This window comes from Hesperophylax consimilis, chromosome 13, assembly GCF_061612785.1.
Source record: "Hesperophylax consimilis isolate HC1 chromosome 13, BYU_Hcon_1.0, whole genome shotgun sequence".
NCBI lineage: Eukaryota > Metazoa > Arthropoda > Insecta > Trichoptera > Limnephilidae > Hesperophylax > Hesperophylax consimilis.
The window spans coordinates 12,429,124-12,446,929 of record NC_142848.1 but is presented as its reverse complement, the minus strand read 5'-3'; the positions used below and the strand labels follow the sequence as shown (position 1 = coordinate 12,446,929).

The window sequence follows — 17,806 nt, the reverse complement described above, 5'->3', positions numbered from 1 at the left end:
TAAGAGGTGTTATTTTGAAAAGCCCGCTATTTCGGTAGATGTTACTTTTGAAGCTGTCATTTTTTAACATTTGACAAGTAAAAACTACATCATTAATAAAAATGGAACGATACACGCTTCAACAACGCATTGAAATTATTAAAATTCACTTTAGTGAATCAAATGCAAATCATCTTGAGTGATGAGGCCATGATTCGAAAATGAGGCTGGAGCAACAGTTACGGTGAATGGATTGCGCTATTGAGAGATGATTAGTGATTTTTTATAGCCGGAATTGGATGGTATTGATCTGGACAACGTTAACTTTCAACAAGACGGCGCTACGTGCCACGCAAGTAACGAAACCATTGATCTTTTACGATTGAATATCAAAATAACACCTCTTATTGGAAAACCCTGTACATGGGATTGCACAAATAGCATTTGGCCCGATTGCTTACAGAAGCTACATAGAGCGATTTCGAAACTTGAACAATGGGACAAGAAACTAGTAATGTTGAAGTAAAAAAACAACAACGATTGATTATATTATCTATTTCTACCTACTTCATACACATTTTGACATACATTGGAAAGATTTAAGTATGCTATAGTTATAAAGTTTCTATTTGTTATGAAATGAGTTGGTGTTTTAACATTTTATTAATTATTACATCAGAACATCTTTCCATTCAGAGAAGTGCTTGAAATTAAAAAGTCAACCGACGTAGGTATCATTATGCTATTGCAAAAGATTTCCTTCTGCGTCAGAGCCGAGCGGAATATTTTGAACTGTTAAAAAAATGACAAGTTACAAAAGTCCTTAAAATTTTCAATAGTTCACTGGCAAATTACAAAAAGAACAAAAATTTCTGGCACGTTTCGTCGGCTACGTGATGAAAACTTTATTTTTTACAGTCTTATCCCATTGAAATAAGTACTTGCGTAAACTGTTTTGTAAAATGAGCTTACTTCCTACTAGATGTGCTAACAGTATCATTTTTCACATTCAAATAATATTAATAAAAAAAACACAATTAATACCAGAGAAAGCTATAAGCACTTAGGATGGGTTGTTTCAAAGAATTTGAACAATTCATCAAATTTCATCATTTGTTTTATTCAAGTTCTGTTATTATATCATTATATTCCAGTTACTTGACAGAACTTAAATAGTAACAGTACTTGAAAAGAACTTTCACAAATCTTGAAAATTAATTTTGAAATTTGAAGATGTCAATATACACGTCTTTTTTAATAATGTCGTTCATTATGGAGTTGAACTAACAAAGCTCTTAGAATTGAAAGAAGTCGTATTGGTACGCGGTGAGTCAATCATTTGACCGGTCAGTTGCTGAGTTTGCATTGCATTTGGGTCCCACCCAGGCGTGGTGTGTTCAATTCCACCGTGTCAGGTACAGGTACCGGTAATATTTGAAAATGTCCTTCTATCACCACAGTAAGCGGAAAATGTTGCTTGTGTTGTGATGGAGGACTTGGTGGAGCCAGTCGAGGAATTGAACACACTACGCCTGGGTGGGACCCAAACGCAATGCAAACTCAGCAACTGACCGGTACCGGTACAGTTACCCGAAAATGTTTGTTTTTCTTAAAAAAAAGGAAATAAAAACATAAATTGGGTCCGGCTTGGACAAACGAAAGTTATTTACAAAACATATTATGGATAACGATCTCACTAACTAATTAAATCTCCCCTCTAAAGTCAAAAAGTTTTGGTAGTGCGCATCGATTTTTTGTGTTTTGTTTTATCAATATCAGTCTGGCTATATACAGCGCAACTATGCTCGGGAAATCGGTTTAAAATCATTGGTAGTTACACCTATCGATCCCATATTGTAAAGCTATCGATTTCACTATGCTGAACCACCAGGAGGGCGATTCTCGTTCTTTTAGCCTTAAGCTAAATGATAGCATTCGTCAACGACTGCTATCGTTTGCGAAAGCTAGCAGTCCGTCGCTTGTAACATCTTTTCTTAACTATTAAGCGATTCTCGTTCTTCTGATAGCCTTACAAGTTCGATTTTGGAGAGACCTAGTAAAAAATCCTAAAGAAGCGTTGTTAAGAGCATCTACGAAATTGTTAAGAGATTATTGAAAACACAAATTGGTGAAATATAATTAAGTGACGCAAGGTTTCTAACTAAAACTTAAAAAAACAAATACTTTGTATTATAATGCATTTTAATAACTGCTTATTTTATTTATGAATGACATAAATAAGCCATTTATCGAAGATTTACGTTTTGTGAAAAGGTACTTACCTCGCTGGATAGTAATGACTTTGTTACAGATTCACCACTTCTAAAGTGACGTTTGCTGTCAAATGTCAAACTAACGCGGCCGAAGGGCGCATTTATGTTGTCACCGTTTTCGTGTTCGTTTGCTAATTAACTTGACAAAATTGTTTAAAATGAGGTAAGCAAAAGCTATATGTTGTAAGTAAAAGCATGATATCATTTAGATGCTTTTCACCCCAGACTGAAACGGAATTAACAACGTATTATGTCTGTGTACAATTGCATTTTTAGGTTAAAAAGTGAGACAGCTATTTTATTATTATCTTTCGTGTACATCATTGTGTTTGAAACCTAAGAATAGTGTGTAATAGTTACATGTCATCAATGATCAATTGTCGTAAAATTCAATTTCAGTGTGCAGCAACAGAGTGGCACGGTCAAGACAATTCGATAAATGCTGCTGGCGGATCCATGATAGCCGAGCCAATCTTTTAAAATGGAGACGACATTTAAAACCTAGGAGATTAATTAAATAATGCTGGTGCACACAAGACTATAATCCAATCGCAAAAAGTATGTTTATTTATCCACTTTGAATAGTGCCTGTTCGACAATGTGTAGTCAATTGAAGGACTAGATGTGCCCAAAGTCCTTCCCAATGACGATGTACGTAGTTTATTTATGTTGTATGGTGCTATATCATGTTTAACAAGTACACGACTGATATTGTGTGTCGAAATGCATAGCGGTTAAACACATGATACCTTTGGCAGAGAGGATATGCCGAGTCAAAATACCCGATATTTGTATACACAAATTTATTTGTTAGTTTATATAATATGTTTTACTAAATAATCAAATTTCATAAGATACAATTTGATATGTTTATTTATTTCATAGAGATCTCTTCCTGCACGTGGATGTCGCTGATGAGAGTGACGAGCCTCCTGTACTTGTAGAGATGCTAGCGGTAGAGATGCAGTGGAGTGTTGGGTGAATACCCCGTGACAAGCCCACAGTAGACAGACCTCCCCCTCTCCAAGCCAACCCCAACCAAGCCAGCCAAGGAGAAGACCTCGATTCGTAGCAGGTAATTCTTTATACAAATAAAGTAGCTTCACGTCCATTTAATCTAAGTTCGCAGGAAAACCACAGGTTAGTTTTACCCTACTGATGACCGATCATTGCGATAGTAATACTGCTCAGTACGAGAGGAACGGCAGTTTTGGACATTTGGTTCACGCACTCGGTCGACCGGCCGGTGGTGCGACGCTACCATCCACAGGATTAGGCCGGAACGCCTCTAAGGCCGTATCCCGCCTAGGCAAATCGGGCGGTGATACGTGATGTAAGTTCCGCGAGTCGAAAGGCTCTCTAAACAATGTGACATCTATCGACGAGCCCGACGAGGCGAGGCGAGCACTGCGCAACGTGGTTAAATGTCCCGGCGCGATTGCGCCCCGCCTCTGACCAAGCTTAAGTTCGACGTCGGAACTCGGAATCGTCCGCAGACGACCTTCGTACCTGGCAGGGTGTTGTGCCCGGTAGAGCGGCGTCATGCTGCGATCCGTTGAGACTCAGTCCTACGCCAAGAGATTCGTCCGATCGTCTCCACGGAGCGTCGGCCCCCCCATGCTGCTGCTGTTTGCGGCCTAGCGCGAGCGAGCGTGTTATTTAAATTATATTTTATAATGTTCGTAAGATCAATTAAAAATTATTAGAGATATCAATTTAATAGTTATTAAATTTTTCAGACCGAAACGAGAGCAGAGCTGATGAGAAGCTGATGGATTAGCAGAACGGCGCTATGTTGGTGAAGAAAACTGGTTCATCGATTCTGCTTATCCTGCGTGGATTGTGATACACGACGTATGAATTTATAATTCGGGTCGCTTGTGCAGACTCATACACATATTCTTTTTGTTTTCAAATCGAATATTATATATCAATATCTTTGAACTAAATATAATGTTTCCCGTTCTATGTTGAGAGAAGACAATATTATTTGTTGTGTACTTGTTTTTGTTGAAAAATTATTTATAATTATGTGTTGTCAATAAAACGTTTATTATGTACTACATGTCTTGAATTATTTATACCTATGAGCTATGAGTTTTCCTATTTCATGCCGGAGTTCCATAACACAAGGAACGCAGCTTCATCACTTTGCATTTACATCCAAGGTAACCAAGTTCAGATCACAAATCTGAAATGTTCATTTTATATTATAATATGACTTTCTTGTGCATATGAAGAGCTCACCACTTGCACGTTTAAGGAGCGATTCCCGTGATGATTGCAGTACATATATTCCTGTACTGCAGGACCAACGATAGCTATATGAGTGAAGTCAATTTCTCCTATAGTACCAGGGAAAGGATCACCGGACTGGTCAAATATTTGTCTGGCCTTTTTGCCTATCTGCAGCAGTCAAATGAAATTTAACCCACGTCTGGAGTAGTGTGTCGTTGATGGCCGATGAAACATTTAATATGCATCGGCTAACCGACGACTGACGACAGCCAAGCCCCATTCGTGTCCTATACCTCTCTGGTACGAGCCCACAGCGTAAAATCTTACTGCAGTAAGTACCTGTGAAAAATTCAGCTATTAATAGAGTATCTTATTTTGTCATGGATTACATAGTTAATTGAATGTATATCTCACCTGTGACTGGACAGACAGTCCATGCTTTCTTCTCGGTTTTAAGATAGGGGATAACGAGTTCATTAGATATTCTGAATAAATTCAGGAACTCCGTTTGCCCCATTTCCATGGGATTTTGGGCGTCTCTTAAGATACGGAAAGGGATTCTTATTTCGTTGTGGTTAACTTCAAAACCCACAATTTCGAGCGCCAGCCATCCTGCAGCCATTTTATCTGAAACTTATTATTATTTATGTAGAAATCCTCAATGGTATGTGTAGTTTATTGTAAATTAAATCACTTTTATCTGGCTGACATGTTACGTACTTTACAAACATCGCAATTACGTTATTCAATTCATTTAATAGCATTATTGTGCCACAAACAAGTCACTAATCATGTTTACAGTCAATACTTACGATAATATTAAGTTTTCTCTTGTTAAAACTACGCAAATATTGCTAATTGTCAAAACGTCACACTTAAATGAAGCAAATTCTCCGCGAATGCTAGCGTTTGGCTGGCGAAAGACAGGTCGAGGGGTGCCCTTCGCGGAAGGCTATAAGTTTTGGCGCGCAATCGAAAATCTAAGGATTCCATCTGTCATCGAGAGAACCGGAATCGCTTCATACGAATAATCCGAGAAAAATCGTTAATTTGAATGAAAGGACGATTTTAGTGTCGTTAAGTAGAACGAGAATCGCCCTCCAGGTAGTGTTTATCAAGCCGAAATTGTTCTTCGTCAGGCAATTATAATTTACACTCCGCGGCATTTCAGTTTGATTAATTAATTTGAAAGCTTTCCTAACAAAGCCAATGAATGCGTATACAACTGTAGAAAAAATTATAAAAAAAATGTAAAGATGGTTTGTTTTTTAACGACTATTTCGTAAATTTTTGTAATTTTAGAGATTAGAGAAATAGGTCGAAAATTTGATATTTCGTTAGGGCTGCCAGATTTAAAAATAGGTTTTAAAATTAATTGTTATAGACTGATGGGAATATTCCATTATTCAAACTTATGTTTGTAATATGGGCAATTAGAATTCTAATTTGTTATAACGTTTCATTGTTTGTACTATCACCCAATCAAATCACGGTACGGTTCCACCCCTTATATAAATGTAATTTTTTGTTACCGGTTAGAATAAAGAAAGATTACTTATTTTAAGAAAGTCCTTTTCGAGGTTATTAGTTCTATATTTTGTTTAAGACAGTCCTTTTAAATGTTATCAGTTCTATAATTTTCCCCGATCTGTGTAGCTAAATTTTATCCGACTTTGTCCTTAGTGATTAACATAGCTTTTAGTGCTGAAACACGCTAAAGTTTTTTCAGCCGTCCTTGGTCATTAGGGAAAACACCCGTTCATCGGTGTCGGGCAGACATAAATGTACTTTAATTATACGACAGTTCGCTTGAGAGATTATTGTTTCTGAAGCGTTGGAATTATTCCACCCACCGATTTCAAAGTACTCAATCCACTTTTTCCGACGTAATGAGATTTGAATGAAAGAAAACATGCATTTAAAACTTGTGTCTTATTATTCAATTAGTATATCAATTACTTTTAATCCTTCTTACCACGGGAATATTTCGACAAATGTGCCCAATCTAAAGGCAGTGGTGATTTTTAAATAATAAAAAAAAAATGAAACCGCACAACTTCTCCCAATCGTCTGGAGGCAGTGAGACTATGTCATCCCCAATTGGGGTATGTTGTGAGGCTGAAGGTAGTGGGGAGGGGAAAGAGATGGGGGATAGAAAGGTGGGAGAGTATCTGGCTATTCGGCTCTGGTCACTAAACACAGCTAATCTAAAACGTTTCAATAATGAATGGTGGTCTTACGCCAGGGCGATACTGAGAGTATCTACCACTACCGCATTGTGAAATAACACATAATTAATCACTTGCGCACGACCGGATTGGAACCTGCGACCTTCGGCTTGCTAGTCGAGAGCCTTATCCCTCGACCACGGAGGCCGTCAAACCTAAGATTCTATATAGATAAACAATCGGCTTATTTCTACACTTTGGCGTCCGGAAGCTCTGATCGGGGACAACGGGAAAAATACCGAAATACGGAACGGAACGAAAACGGGATGCAGTGTACAAATTTAGGAACATTTTTTAATTTTTTTATTTATTTTATGTATAGGCAGGTACTTTAGAGGAGAACCCAGTATGCAAGTAATTATCTGAAAAAAAAAAAACTTAAAGTGATTATAGTAGAAAATAAATAGTATTCAATAGAGAAGAGAAAATATAAGAAAAAGTAGCCGGAGAAGGTATTCCACTAACCGCCGGGCAGTCCCAATGAGAATGAACCTGGCGATCTGCCCGACCGTTAAAGATAACCAACGTCCGCGCCTTTTAGCCGACTTCCCGATTGTATGTTATATGTTAGCGGAGGAGAAGGGAAAATTTACCCATAGACCCTTTTTTTTTTTTTTTTTTTTTTTTTTCCATCCAATTTACAATGGAAATGGGGGGAAATAAAATTAATTTTTTAGACATAGGTATTGAAATAATTAATAATAAATTAGAATTTACAATTTACAGAAAACCAACATACAGCGACAACATTATACATAACACATCTAGACACCACATTTCTCACAAGTTATCAGTATTTAACTCACTCATTCACAGACTCTTACATATACCCCTGAATTGTATAAATTATAATAATGAACTCAATGTTATTAAAACCATAGCAAATAATAATGGATATAGTAGTGAACTTATAGAGAGTTTATTAAAGAAAAAGAATAAAAAACTCACACTGGCAATCATATCACAAGGTCTAACAATCAACAATGAAAATGATGTCACAAAAAAACAATGGGTTAAAATACCTTTTATTGGTAATATATCCAACAAAATATCTAGGATAACCAATAAAGACAATTGTAAAACAGCATTCTATAATGTAAATTCATTAGGTAAAATCCTAATAAATAATAAAGATAAAAGGGATAAAATGGAAAACTCAGGAGTTTACCAAATCAACTGTGCCAATTGCCCGTCTTACTATATAGGCCAAACAGGTAGATCATTCAAAACCCGCATAAAAGAACATTTTTCAAGCTGGGTAAATGACAAAGGCGAAATGTCGAATGTTGCGGCACACTTACTTGAGAATAAACACTCGTTTGACAAGGATAGAGATGTAAAATTTTTACATACCTGCGACAAAGGTCATAAATTAGATAGGCTAGAGTCATTAGAGATAACCCGCCTAACTAAAAAAGTAAACTCCAACAATGTTATGAACACAAAATTAGAATCAGTTGCTAAATCTCCGTTGCTATACCCATTATAATCAGTGTGTCACCTATCCTAAATATGTATTTGAATTATATAAAATCCATTAAAATATGTTTCCTAACCACACAATAGATTACCGATAGCTTTATGTTGGGTAAATCCTTAAATTGATAGTCCTAATAGGCATAATTATCATAGTTCTACAGATAAATTCATTTGATTTTAATAACAATACTTATTTGGGAAATATCATATTTCACGAAAAACCCCTCATAATTCAAATCAACCTACTATGTTAACCCCTCCCCTCAATGTAATTTGCCTATGTATATAAACCCTAGTTTAAGACAAAAATTGTACCAGTCTGAAGATGGCCCTAACAGGCTGAAACCGGTCACGGTCAAATAAAAAACAAGTGGAAAAAAGTTTAAAATTGTGTTCTTTATATATATTACCATCATTACTCATCAAAATGACAATTCAACACACCTTCAAAGGGTGATATACCTTTAAAAGTGATGAAACAAAAGGTTAAATAGGTTAGATAGGTAACTATTTAACCTAGTTTTTGTTTCATCACTTTAAATGACTTTATATCACTTTTTATAGGTGTGATGATTTGTCATTTTAACGAGTTATCCGTTCACCGTAAAAAAGTAGTATAAACGTGGGTCTCAGGAACAATCTCATCTGTCATTCGAAACTTAAGATGTACTAAATAATACCATACTTACCACGTAAGAACCATACTTTTCGGTTGATCAATGAATAATTTAAATAATCCACCCGTCTGCACATCGCGCTCCCGCGCGTTTAGGGCAGTTCCCAACTGACAAAAAAAACCGTCGAAAGGACAAATGAACTCAACTTCATAAACAATAATATTTCAGGCCTTCGCAATAAAATTATTGTGGCTTCAGTTGGCTCACATCTTTGTGTGTGTGCCCATATTTGGCAAACATAATATATCTTTAGTTTTTGAAAATTTAAACATATTAAATCAAAAACAAAACATCAATATTTGAGGTGGACATTCTTTCCTAATTCCTTTTTAAAATGAATCATATTTCTGATCTCAATAATTTCATTCAGGATTTTGTTGTAAAGTTGGATGGCCTGGCACATCAGAGATTTTCTGGATGCTTGATTTCTTCCTTGTAGGCAATCAAATTGGTTTTACATTTCTCCTCCCGTGTCCGTGTATCTTGTGATTGTAATTTTTTCCCTTGCATTTCCTAAAACATCATCCTCATGTTTATCTTAGTAAAATAATGTCTTATCTGTGTGTAAATATTGCGTTTCAGTATTATTCTTAAATATTGATTTATTTTGCAGTGTTTGCATCTTTTCATTTTCTCTTCATTGCAGAAAAAAAAAACTTGACCAGTAAATGAAGTGTGGTGCAATGATTGTTTTATAATTATGGGAAATATTCCTTTATTAACTTTGTTTCTGATTCTGCCAACAAAGATATTTTTTCTGCATTTTTTAAAATTTTCTCTTCATTGCAGAGAAAAAGAATACCAGAACATTAATTGAAGTGTGGTGCAATGATTGTATTATATATCTGACAAATTTCTTTATTTAATTTATTTCTAATTCTGATAGATATTTTTTTCAAGTTTTTTTTTAATATTAGCAATTCTTCAGAGGTTTTGAGTTTATAATTGCTTTTCCTCAATCAACACAACACAAATTACGGATAGCATTCATCATTATCCAGAATGCCCAGACTTTCAACTCAAGCTTGAATTTTTTACTTAAAACGGGTTGTTTCGGAGAATTTGAACAATTCATCAAATTTCAACGTTCATTTTTGGGTTCTGTGAAAGTCCTATTCAAGTTCTGATATTGTGCAGGGTGGGACAAAAGTAATCACCCCATGTTCTTTTGCTTTAATTTTTTTTAATGTAAAACTTTGTTAATGCTTGTTATTCCGCGTTTTTACGAAATAAACCGATTCACGTCTTGTCAACTTGTATTTATTGATTTCGTTTGTTTACTTCACAAATGTCAAAACCGAATTGACATTTGGCGTCATTTACAAAAGTTATAGCGTTTTCTAATAGGGTAATTACTTTTGCCCCGCCCTGTATTATTATTATAGGCTAGTTGCTTGACTCAACTGATAATAACAGAACCTAAAAAAATCTTTCACAGAACTTGAAAATTATATTTGAAATTTGAAGAATTGTTCAAATTCTCCGAATCATATTTGAGCAACGTTTTAACTGTGACATTTATATATAGTATAAAAAATCTCGGGGCCCAATACCGACCCAATAATGTTCAACTATTGCTTGTGATATTTCGCGGTGTCAGGACTAAGGTTGGTACTCGTATTTATTGATTTCGTTTGTTTACTTCACAAATGTCAAAACCGAATTGACATTTGGCGCCATTTACAAAAGTTATAGCGTTTTCTAATAGGGTAATTACTTTTGCCCCGCCCTGTATTATTATTATAGGCTAGTTGCTTGACTCAACTGATAATAACAGAACCTAAAAAAATCTTTCACAGAACTTGAAAATTATATTTGAAATTTGAAGAATTGTTCAAATTCTCCGAATCATATTTGAGCAACGTTTTAACTGTGACATTTATATATAGTATAAAAAATCTCGGGGCCCAATACCGACCCAATAATGTTCAACTATTGCTTGTGATATTTCGCGGTGTCAGGACTAAGGTTGGTTAGTTATTATTAAATTGTTACACAAAAGCCACTGACAGCTCTAAAACAAGTAATTGAAAAGCAAACTTTTAAATGGTGAAATATGCTTGGTCCATAAATTTAACGTGATAAAAACATTAGCAGGAAACGTAAATAAACATACCTTGAAGGGCAAATATTTCCTTTGGTAAAAACAAAGTATGATTACAACGAATATATAACAAAGTATGATTAGAGTGTCAACAATGTGGTTCCTTAATTGGTTTCTATAAAGGAAACGAATTATAATAGCTTTTCAAACAATAAACACGGGATTTGTGTAAAGCTTTTCAAGTAAAGTTAATGGTGAAATGAACAATAACGCGTCAGTCCTGTTGACGTGTGTGTGTTGAATTTATTCGTTTCGTGGGACTTTATACGGCAACAGTTCTTATAAAAGGTAAACGAAGTTAGTAGTGTGATATTCGGTTCTTTTCGATGACTCGATTCTATGATTTCATTTTAATAGTCTTGATTTATCAATCGATTAATCATTACAAATTAATATTATTAGTAACGAAGTTGCTGGTTCAAATACTATTCAATGATTTAATTAAAATAATCGTATTACATAATTTAAAAAAATATATTTATATTGAGGGATCAGTAGGATTTATAGGCAAATTAGAAGTTCTACCGAGCCAAACACTCTGATTTGAAAATACCTGCAGTCAGTGAATTATTTTCCCATTTGATCTCTAGTGATTTGAAGTGTTGTTTTTGTATTATTTTGTATTTATTATGCTTATATAATGCACTTGCATAATGTTGATTGACTAGATGATCATTTGTGGAAAAGTGTGTGGAAGGGTTTATTTTTCCTGTGGGGAAGATTTAACCCGGACATGAAGTCGGAAAAATAAAATTATAACTAGTAAACAATCACGTACCTACTTTACAAATAAAATGTTTGCATACAAGATTAATTTAAGTACATAATTTAAAAACATAACCGGAAAATAAAACTTATTCAAATAATAACAATTAAAAACTTATTCAAATAATAACAATTTTGATATTTGTTTTTCAATAAATGACCAAAAGATATTTTTGAGGTCGTAAGTTCCCGGCGTGCAAATGTAAATTTTACTTAATTAAATTGCGTTTTTTCACATTTAATTCATTCCAAATAGTATGTTCCAAAATAAAGCCAGAATCATACTGACGTAAGTGAAGCAGCCGTGCACAAAAATATGCGACAATTTGCCATATCAAATTTTTAAAATAAAGTTGAAATCTTAACGAAATAAGTGATGAAGTTCAGTAAAAACAATATATACGTAATGGAGAGATCTACGGTTGACTTTGCCTTAGCAGGCCTGGAAAGTCGATATTTCCGTGGGGTTTATTTTAATTATTTCTGATAAACGAACTGATTCTGATGAATGAATAATCTAAAACGTATCTAGAGGGATCACTCGGAAAATTACTAATTCATCGTCTAGAAAAATAAAATCTGGTGCTTATTTCTAATTTGATAAATGAAAAACTTATTTTCAAACAATTTTGCATAAAATATTTTAATGATAAGGTCCTGTTTTTATTAATCTTAATTATAAATAACTTATATCCATAGGGATCTCTTTAAAAACATTTGAAATTATAGTAACACGTTCATCAGAAATGATTTAAATGTGAGCGTCAAGAAAACCCCTGTTATTAGAGTTTTATCGCCTTAAGAACACAATCTCTAAATCATTTTTACGGCAACAAGTGTCGCATTAATTAACCAAGGTTTATCTAATAGCGGTTATTTACAGCTTCTATCGGATAATTATGCGAACGCAGTAGACAAATCACACAGAAATTTTTATTAAAATACGTAAATACTTAAGTAAAAATATAATGAATAAGGGACATCGGATGGTTTAAAATAAGTTTTATTGTAATTGTGTTTGATTTTTTTTTTGCAAAATTTAACACCAAAACTTAAGTTCAACTGAATATGCAGTTAAAATTATAATAGTATCTTTAATATCATATACATCATCATAAAAAATAGGTAATAAAAAAAGAAATGTAATAAATCCGATATCTCTAATTATAGACCTGTATGTATGATGTCGTCAATCTAGAAATTATTGGAATCTGCTCAGTAAAATAATTTAGCACCGTCAACATGGTTCCATGGCAAATAAGTCTTTTCTAACAAACTTCATGATTTATCAGGAATATTAATTTAATACCATGAAATATTAATACTTCAAACGTACGACTTTAGTAAGGCTTTTGACAAAGTCTTACAAAAAATTTGAATTAAAAAAATTAAGGATCCTTGGAATAACGGGGAATATTTTGAGATGGTTTGAAAGGTTTCACAAAAAAAATTATCAGTTAAATTCAATTCACACTTTTTCACCAGTTTAAATCTTCACCGGGGTTCCACAGGGGTCTCATTTGGGACCAATATTGTTTTCCTTCTTTATCAACCACATAACTATCGTTTTTAATGGAGTAATGATACTCTTATTTGCTGATGCAATTTAGAAAACTATTACTGTTGTGTATTACAATCAAATATTGCGAGGTTACGAGAGTGGTGCACCCGTAATGAACTATTCTTAAATATTGAAAAATTTCAAACGTTAACTTTTGCTTGTATCAAAAATCCTGGCATTCATCAATATACCACCAATAACAATATTCTAAAAAGAATCGAGCAAATTAAGGACCTCGGTATTATTTTTGATAGTAAATTAACTTTTGCTTTTCATATGATTGAAATATCAATCAAGGCCATGAAATGTTTGGGGTTTTGAGGACGGTGAAAGATTTTAAATAAATGCATTAATTTAAATTACTATTAACTTGGTTAGTGAGAAGTAATCTAGAGTATAATTCGAAAATATGGACTCCATCATATAAGATTTACCAACTAAAAATCAGGAGAGTACAGCATACATTTCTGAGATTTATTAATTATAAATTAAGAATTCCAGACGAAGATCTTAATTATACCTTTTTGATGGACCTACTAAACTTGACCGACTTATCATCAATGCGCACAATTACTGATTTAGTTTGTCTTTTCAAAATAGCGAATGGCAGATTAGATGCCATTGATTTAAGGAACCTTATTACTTTGCGTGTACCCACGCGTAAGGCAAAACAGATTGCTTTCTATAATTTTCCAAAGTCTGCTAATAATTGTTTCGAAAATAAGCTACCCAGACTAGGTGATAAGTATAGTTCAATCGATGTTTACCGCCACCACTCAGTGACCAAACTAAAAATCAATATATTTGAATATTTGTAACTATTATTTGCACACTTAGCTTTAAATATTTTTTTATATATTCCATAAAACACATAATCGGCCGTAATAAATGTTTGTTGATTAGAAATTTGCTTTACAACGAACAATTCTTGTTTATTCTTATACTTGTTAATTTATGTTCTGTATAATACCCAATTTGGCATTGTAAAGGTGTGCTTATTAATAACATGTTTAATAATAAATTTTTTAAATTTATTTTATCAGCATCAACAATGTTACTAAATATATTATTACGCTACTACTTTCATAATACTTTAAGTATCTACTCTTATTATGATATATTATTTATTGAACAACTATTACTTGAATGTACAACAACTTTAAACGATAACTTGTATTGTACTTGCTTATGTTGTCTCTACTTGGTCTATTACGCTATGTAATATACACTCATTATTGTAGTCCTGATCAGCTTACCTTAAATATTGTATACAAGTAAAAGCCTTAATGGCGTGAACAAATAATAAATCAATTACAATAGGATATTTTCTTATTTCGATATGAGAGGCTTCAAAAAATGTATAAATCTTGTCTGATCAGTGATAGTTGTAGAATTTTTTTAAAAACAATGTATTTTTTCTCCAGCAAAAACTTTAAAAAATTGCTGAAAATTGAACACATCAGCTTTTTTGGTGTCCGTGCAATCAAAGGCTGGAACCGAATCGTAACTAATATTTCGATGACTCGTCTAAATTAAGCGAATTGTTCACACTCGGATATAACTGAGACAAAGTAAACATTTTTTAAATGATTGATTTACACTTCGAAGTGTCTATGGTTCACTTCAGTTTGGGTGAATGATTTAAAAAAATATATCTCATATCCTTAAGTGTCCGTAAATAATAAATTAAAATAACCAACTTAACAAATGACGAGAAGTAAACGAATAGTAGTAATAATTTTGACTCATTATCGCAATGACTAAAGAAAATACCCCAAATACATTGCCACCAAATTTATAAATTTTACAAATAAATATGGACTGTCGATTGTTTGAATTCTATAAATATGTCAGAAAGTTTTGGATCATTACCTTTTACATGAATTTCGGTGAGATATAAAAACTTTATTCGCCATATCATCAAGTGTACCTACTGTTGTAATATTGCAAAGTTCAAACTCGTCAAAAGTTTAACAACTCTCAAGTGACTTTCAGACGTGTTTAATGGACTATAAATATTCAAAACTTAAGACGTTTGCCAGTAGTGATTTTAACTTGGAAAACTCTCTTGAAAAGTGCTGGCCCTCAATTTTAACTTGGCGTTATTGAAAGGGCTATAAAAACGTAATGAATTAAAAATTTATTACAGACTCAATACAGTGCTGTTTGGTCTAAAATAGTAGTATTTAAAGGTCAGACTAGCAGAATTCTCATACATTAAAATACCTAATGAATTCTTAGAGAAATTTGGGTTTCGGAAACCTTTTAAGAACGGGGATGAACTAATCTAAGAATTGAGTGACGTTTGAATTGATTCCAAAACATATATTCATAAAAAGAATTTAATTTGTGGTTTGCCATAATTACAATATAAACACATATGTAGATATTTGTGTTAGACCACTTTTATTAACATCAGTTTTATTTTCTGAATTATGGAAGGGTATTGCAGAAACTGGACGATCGCAGAAACACAGTGTTTATATTCGGATTCGGAAACCGTTTAGTCCACATTTATGTAAATTTCCGAAAAGTTTTCGTGAATTTCCTTCTTAGTGAGATAAGATTTTACCAACTCAAGAAGAGTTTGTGAGTTTTATTATTGAACTCTAAACTAGCGTGAGAATACTAAGTGTTATAAAGAATATATAATGTAGCTAGCCATATTATTACTATCTCAGGGATCACTAGTTCAGGCTATCAAGAAACCATAAAAATTAAAACACTTCTTAGAGTCTTACAGTTTTACTGATGTACCATTTATTTGGCAACAAAGTTATGCACATTATTACGAAATAATCTAAAACCTATTTCTTAACCTTATTGTTACTGGCTATATTTCATTACGTATGTTAAAGGTACCACATATTTAAATCGCTTACGGCTGTGAACCGATGTTTGACATTTATATTTCTTTTCTGGTCTCCATCGCGAGGTTCTACCCTTCAGAGCCTAGAGTAAATCTGCATTTGGCCTCGACGCTATGTTTGGGTGATCACCAACACAACGGACGGTGGCTAGTCTCCTGACTCCCACAACTGAAGTCCATGGCTCTCAGAACTGAAGTGACGAGTTCTCCCAACTCAAATAAAGTTTTGCCGCCCTGTGTGTTTCCGCTTCCCCTCCTGTTTCGTCTTATCCCCTAGCGATTATCCCCTTTTCCGTCGATAAACATATAAGGTGATCTTTTTGATCGCACGTGACCAAGGCATGTTTTACACTATATTGGTGCGTGACCGATGTGGTGGTGTGTCCTCTATGATTTGTAGTCGTGGAGATGCTTGATTAATGAAAGAAAAGGGCAACTCATAACAGGAGGTCTAAAGGAATGTGATGGGCTAGCCATGTCATGTGGAAAGAAGGTCAGATGACAACAAATTCTTGCAACAATTTCAAAAAGCATAATTAATTTTATTACAAAATTTTTTTTTTTGAAAAATGACATCAACTACCAGAAGCTTGTACTCTAAAGATTGCAATTCGTTTGCTAAGATAGGGGAATCTATAAAACGGACCGACCATTTCTGCATAGAGTCAAATAGACAAATAATAGAGACAAGTTTGGGTCTATGAAACATTAAATTCAAATAGCTTATTCTTACCCCAAGAGGAAACCGTTTATCATTCGCTTCAAAGCCCACCACAAGGGCAGTTGGAGTTTGTGTATCATTTGGGGGCTAATCAAACAAAAAGCTATCGTGGACTCTACTGTCATTCGCGTAACAATGAATTTGTGCACACGACAAAATGTGTCGGACACAAAAAATGTCGGAGACAGAACCGATCCCTTTGGGACACCAGCCCTTATTGAGTGAGAGGAAGAGGTGAAACTATCGGCAACCATTCCCTCAAAAAGTAGGCAATCCACCTACACAAAGTCCGTAAGAAGGCAGTTCGTTGACAATTCCTTGATGTCATACCAGGTCAAAGGCTTTGGAGATGTATAGTGCAACCCTTTGGGTTATATACCCTCATCGTATAGTTCCAGACACCGCCCCTCAAACATGCTTCACACACGCGAGAAGATCACCGCACGAGCAGTTTCACCGGATTCCGAATTGACGGTCGTTAATCATTTTGTTCTTCTCGGGATATGTGAGCAGTTTGTCATTGATTGTACGTTCAATCACCTAGAATATAACAGATTTGATTGTTATGGGGCGGTAGTCGGCCGGGTTAGAGCGGTTACCCTTCGTTGGAATAGGTTGAATGACCGCCTTTTTCGCGGTGAGGAACCGACGGCGGAACAGCACCCCGATCGTCGAGGGTCGAGTTTTCCGCAAAACAATTACCTAATAAGATGGCCTTTTCTGAACATGAGGAAGCCTTGTAGGCTCCTTAACCAGTTGTTCCAATCTGTGGCAAAGGGCAAAGGATTTCACCTGTCGTCCAGCCTTGTTTGTTGATCCTGAGAACATCGACCATGGTTTGTTATGAACATTAAGGTCCTCCAGAACTACAAACTCGGTCGAAAGGTAGCGGGATCTTACCGTACTGGAAAA

At 34.4% G+C, this 17,806-nt stretch overlaps 1 long non-coding RNA gene across 1 annotated transcript; it reads left to right on the top strand.

The window, feature by feature from the left end:
* The first annotated feature begins 2,239 nt into the window (after positions 1-2,239).
* On the top strand, positions 2,240-4,625 carry LOC149418450 (uncharacterized). Its single transcript, XR_016302981.1, has 4 exons — positions 2,240-2,415; positions 2,652-2,810; positions 3,138-3,327; positions 3,992-4,625. It is a non-coding gene; the product is annotated as an uncharacterized LOC149418450 (long non-coding RNA).
* The last annotated feature ends 13,181 nt before the right edge of the window (positions 4,626-17,806 follow it).